We start from the raw sequence: 6,000 nt of genomic DNA on the forward strand, positions 1-6,000 counted from the left end.
CTTTATTGAAAATTGAATATGTTTTTGTTTACAAACTATGAGTTTTAGGACATAAAATCCAACACGGTTGGCGTTCGCTGCCATATCACAGTCTGTGCCTTCAGAGATGCTAGCGTCTCTCTCCACCAAGCGCACCACGCAATCAGCTTGGGATGGTATCAAATCCCGTCGGATTGGTGTGCAGCGAATGCGGGAATCCAACATCGAGCAACTACGAAAGGAGCTCTCGGAGATCCTCTTTAAGGACGGTAAATTCGTAAGATGACTTTCCAATGCGGATGACGGGACTCGCCAACAGAATCACCACTCTCGGTGGGAGCATCAACGAGATAGAAATCGTGAAGAAGATGATGCAGGTCGCCCCATATCACATTGAGCAAGTCGCAATTTTGATCGAGATATTACTTGACATGAACGACCTAACGATGGAAGAGGTGAACGGAAGATTGTGCAATGTTGAACAAAGGAAGAAGAATGCCGCTTCAGCTGTTGACAATTAGGGTCGTCTTCTCCTCAATGAGGAGGAATGACTTGCACGCCTAAAGCTCCGCGAGAGAAACGGGTCCTCCAATGGCAAAGGCGGTAAGAAGCCGTGGAAATCTCGTGAGCGCACGTGCGAGAAAGAAGGGGATCAAAAGAAGGAGTCGAGTGATGGCGGGCCAATCCAGTGCTTGAACTGTGGGATAAAAGGCCACCTGAGCAAGAATTGCTGGAGCAAGCTCAGGAACAAGGAAAAAGTCCATGTGGCCCAATCCAAGGAGGACTAGCCGACTCTTTTCATGGTATGCGCACCGGTCTTATCCGACGTCCCTAATTACAAATCCACAAAAGTAACCGATGACATAACTGCTCCGATGAGAATTGTCAGTGAGGGGTTGATAGATCCCAAGGAAGACCACATGGCACTGCCTCGGGAGCCAATTCAGTTGAAGGAGGAGCGAGTGTTCGCTCAAATTGGTGAAAGAGGCGAGCAACAAGAGCACCGACGATGGGTACTCAACACAGGGACAACAAACCATATGACCGGGCCAGGTCTGCATTCTTCGAGCTTGTCTCAGGAATTTGCGAGATAGTTAAGTTCGACGACGGCTCCGTCGTCGAGATCGAAGGGTGCGGCACCATCCTATTTGCCGGCAAGGTTGGGGAGCACCAAAAGCTGACTAGCGTCTACTTCATCCCAAGGCTCAAGGCTAACCTTATGAGCCTGGGTCAACTCGATGAGGTCGGCTGACACATTTCCATCAAGTGCGATGATCGACGATGGCTGCTCATGCAAGTACGATGCACGGCAAACTTCCTTTACATTATGGAGTTGGAGATAGAGCAACCGGTCAGCCTCTCAGCTAGGATCGAAGAAGTAGCTTGGAGGTGGCACGCAAGGTACGGACACCTAAGCTTTCCTGCTCTACAAAAACTACACAAGGAGGAGATGGTGCACAACTTTCCGGTAATTAAAGGCGTGAACAGACTGTGCGACGTGATGTCTCATCGGCAAGCAGAGGCGCACTCCCTTTGCATCTCAGGCATCCTACCGCGTCGGTGAACCGTTGGAGCTCGTGCATGGCGATATCTGCGGGCCTATCAAGCCAACGACCCCAGGCGGTAAGACCCTCTTCCTTCTACTAGTCGATGACAAAAGCCGCTTCATGTGGTTGATCCTACTACAAGCAAAAAGTGAGACGGTAGAGGCGATTAAGCACATTCAGGCGCGAGCGGAGGCCAAATGCGAGTGCTGTGCACGGATCGAGACAGAGAATTCACCTTGGCGAGCTTCAGTAAGTACTGTGACGAGCTCGGCATACAGCGGCAACTAACGGCGCTCTACTCCCCCTAGCAGAACAGGGTGGTGGAATGCCAAAATCAAACCATCGTTGGGACAGCAAGGTCATTGCTGATGACGGCCAGGATGCCTGGGAGGTTCTAGAGAGAGGCAGTAATGACAGCCGTCTACCTCCTCAATCGGTCGTCAACGCGAAGCCTCGATGGGAAGACGCCACACGAGACCTGGTATAACAAGAAGCCAGCAGTACATCATCTTCGAGTTTTCGGCTACGTCACATACATACATGAAGGACGCGCGTCCCCACCTTGCCAAGCTTGATCCCAAGGGGCTGAAGGTCGTCTTCATCGCTACGAACTCGGGAGCAAGGCATACAGGCTCTATGATCTTGTGGAGGGGCGAGCTCACGTGTCGCGCAACGTCATCTTTGACGAGAGCATCTTCTAGCAGTGGAATGAATGACCGAGGCGAACCAAAACCCAAATCAATTCACGATGAAGTACCTCGTCACCGAGCCGGGAGAAGGAAGAGCACAGCATCGTGAATCGTCACTACCGCCAGCAGTTGCACCGGGCACGACTACGCCAACCCCAACCACAACTCCTGTTGCACCCCATAAACCAGTGTTGTTCATAACACCACGTACTGCGGATTTGACACTAGATGCCGATCACGATGATGGTCTAGTGGCCAGGTAACGGAGGATGGAAGACCTACTAGGAGGAGGTGAACCACCTAGACTGAAGACGTGCGAGCTTGAAGAAGAGGTGGTCGAACAAGACATGGAGTCTGGAGGACATGCCGCTGGGACACCGAGCCATAAGGTTCAAAATCGGAGTTCAAACAATAAGGTAGATATACCATAGGGCTTTAGGAGGAGATTGTTAGATAAATCTCTATTGTTTAGTTAAAGTCATAAATCTCTATTGTTTAGTTAAAGTCATTTCTATTTTTTTTTTTTGGTTAAAGTGATCCCTAATTCTTATATAAGCCACCGAAATTAAGTGAGTGGAATTGCACATGGAGTGGGAGGGCTTTAATTCCGTTGCCATTTTTTTTCTATCCTTAGGATATATTGTTATTTAAATATGTCAATTGAATGACAAACAAATATCGGGTCTTCGATGCATATTGTCTCTCTCTTTTGTTTTTTCATTATTTTCTTCTTCAAAGATTTTCCTTCGGCTTTTTTCCTCGTCAACGATTTTCTCCAATTTGCTCAGTCAAAAACAACATCCATTGAAGAAAGCGGACTTCACGTCCATATGGTGGACCTCCCAAGAATGATGTACCGCAATTGTCAGCAATAGGCGGACAGATTACAACCTTGCCACCGGCACGAATACCTCTTCGAAGTCCACTCCTTGCTTCTGGACGTAGCCCTTCGCCACCAGACGGGCCTTGTGTTTCATAACTTCTCCCTCTTCATTATGCTTCCATTTGAAGACCCATTTGAGCCCTATGGCTCGGTGTCCCAGCGGCATGTCCTCTAGACTCCACGTCTTGTTCCTGCATTGCCTTCAACCAGCATGGGTTCCTTTCTGCTTCAGCGAAGGTGTTCGGTTCATCCGCGCTAATGGCATGCAGTTCGGCCACCTCCTCTTCTTCAAGCTCGCGCGCCGCCAATCTAGGTGGTTCACCTCCTCCCAATAGGTCTTCCATCCTCTGGTACCTGGCCGCCAGACCATCATCGTGATCGGCATCCAGCGTCAAATCTGAAGTACGTGGTGTTGCGAACTCCACTGGTTCAGGGGATGCAACCGCAGGCTTTTATCTAACATCGATAGACCTCGATTCATTTTTCTTACGACCAACAGTGAACCTACTCAGGCCATAGAAAGGATATCAAACGATTCTCGACATTCTAGTGGTAAGTACATTGTATATTGAGGTTGTTTTACCATCTAAAAATGTCATAGGCAAGGATGGATTTAAGAAAAGTTGTAACGCGGAAAATCACGTTTTCACAGGTATATAAAAGTAAAATGACCGTTAGAACTCTTGGGAAGAGAGATAAATGCAACCGGGTCGTTTCGAAGAAGTCGGGTGAAGAAGACTATTTTGAGTCGGATTCGAATTCAGATGGAAACCCCTTTGCAACCTAATCATCAGTTTGGTCTAGCAATCACAAATCGAAACCCGCTGCAGCAGCCTAGTAGCCCACTCGACCCAATAGTAGTACAACCCATGGCCCGACAACGTACACGGCCCACATTCACACAACCCAGCGTTGTGACCATGCACCTGTAAAAAAAAATTGAACCGAAGTCTGTGCTCTAACCCAAAATGCAACCCGCGCATGCGTCCGCGACCCTCCAACGACTCGGGTTACTGCCTGTAGACACCGACTCCTTTGACTCTAGTGGCTCGGCTCAGAATGGCTCCTTTGCCAAAAAAAGGCTTATTCGGCTCGGATTATAAATTTCCATACTAATATAATGATATGATGACATGATGATGTAAGATGCATGATGATGAGATGACTTAACATGATGATATTCCATATTAAGATGATACACATGTACTAAATGTCATGGTGCATTATGACGAAGAGTTTTCTAAGACAACCCTAAATGATGTTAATGATGATAAATGTATGAAAGTCAATGCATGCATATTATCTAGAGTAATATGTAAATAATATGTAGGGTTGTGTCATAAAAATAATTTGAGATGTAAACCACAGGGACCTCATATATTGAGTGATCATATACATCGGGTTACTTTTTCATTTATGATGATGAGTATGGACACGTACACTATGACGATGATGATGCATTGCATGATATTCGAGGGTTTCCTAACCTCCGAACGTTCGGCTACGGACAACTAGCCTGACTATGATGGGTCCAAGGGGGTGCAAACGACCTAAGGACTCACGCTCGTACGTATGGATCATGTGTAGGGAAGTACTACACATTCAATTTTTGTCCGGACTGGGCTCACCTCTATGATGGTTTTAATGATAGGTCCCTAATCAGAAGTTGCATGTGTTTGCATTCCCTTCCCCAATAGTGGAGTCACTTACGGAGTATTTCTTAAAATACTAAAGTCGTGTGCTACTTCTATTTGTCAGGTAAAAGCAAGGCACCCTTGTACGGCTGATGATGACATCACAAGTAAAAACCATAGTACATGCATAAGATAGTGGTATTTAAATTATTAGACTATAGGTTAGTATAGGTCATATTTATTTTCAATATTTACTTTGTTTTATTTAATATTTTGATGGCATCACTATCTTTCTTTGAAAACATGTAAGTCCATAATATTGTTTAGCAAATATGTTTTTAAACGATTAATTTTGCATAAGAGAATATATTATAATAGTGGTAACGATTTTAGGTTAGCAGAAATCTAGGATCTAGGATGGTCTGCACCACAACTAATCTGACTTTGGCTTCAGTAAACACAAAATATATTAACAAACAAATTCAAATAACTTATTTTTGTCCATGAGGTTAAAGGATAAATGAGAGAGATTGTGCCCATTGACCAAAATGTTTTGGTCGGCAACTCACGTGCAAGAATCAAGAATTAAGAAATTTTTCTAAAGAAAAGATTTGGTAAAGTATTTATTCTTTCCATTTTGAAAATTGAAGTCGGATAAATGAGATTGAAAATAGTTTTACGTGTGGAAGTAGTTTGTTTAAATGGAGTCCATTCGAGCTACACTAAGTTAGGTAAAATGTCACATAGGTCTTCTTTTTAAGTGTTCTAATTTGAAAAAGAAAAAAAAATTTATGATTAGACGGCCGAAGTTTGAAAATGTGTCTATATATGATTGTGTAGTAGACGACAAACAACCCTTTGTAAAGTTTAGGAATTATGTTGGAAAGAAAATAGAGAAAAAAAAAAAAAACCTTTAATCAAATATGTAAACGATGAGTTGTATTTTTTGAAAGTGCACTATCGTTCATTTCAATTGGCTTCTTTTGTTGTAATTGTTTAGAACGATATTTTCAATTAAAAAGTCGTAATCAAAACCCTTTTCTCAACATCTTCTATTCAGTTCAAATCTCACACTTTTTTTCTACTCATTCTTTTGAAACCTCTCTTAAAAATATATAACGATTTAAATATTTTCTCACGTAGTAAGTCGTTCCAGTATGGTTTACTTCTCTCTATTGGAATATTTTCATTAAAAATTGATGAGTGTGAATGAGTGAGAGAGTTAAAAGAGATTGATTAACGTTGGGATTTGGACACAAAAAGAACAG

The sequence above is a fragment of the Cucurbita moschata genome, unplaced genomic scaffold (assembly GCF_002738365.1).
Source record: "Cucurbita moschata cultivar Rifu unplaced genomic scaffold, Cmos_1.0 Cmo_Scf00002, whole genome shotgun sequence".
Taxonomy (NCBI): Eukaryota; Viridiplantae; Streptophyta; class Magnoliopsida; order Cucurbitales; family Cucurbitaceae; genus Cucurbita; species Cucurbita moschata.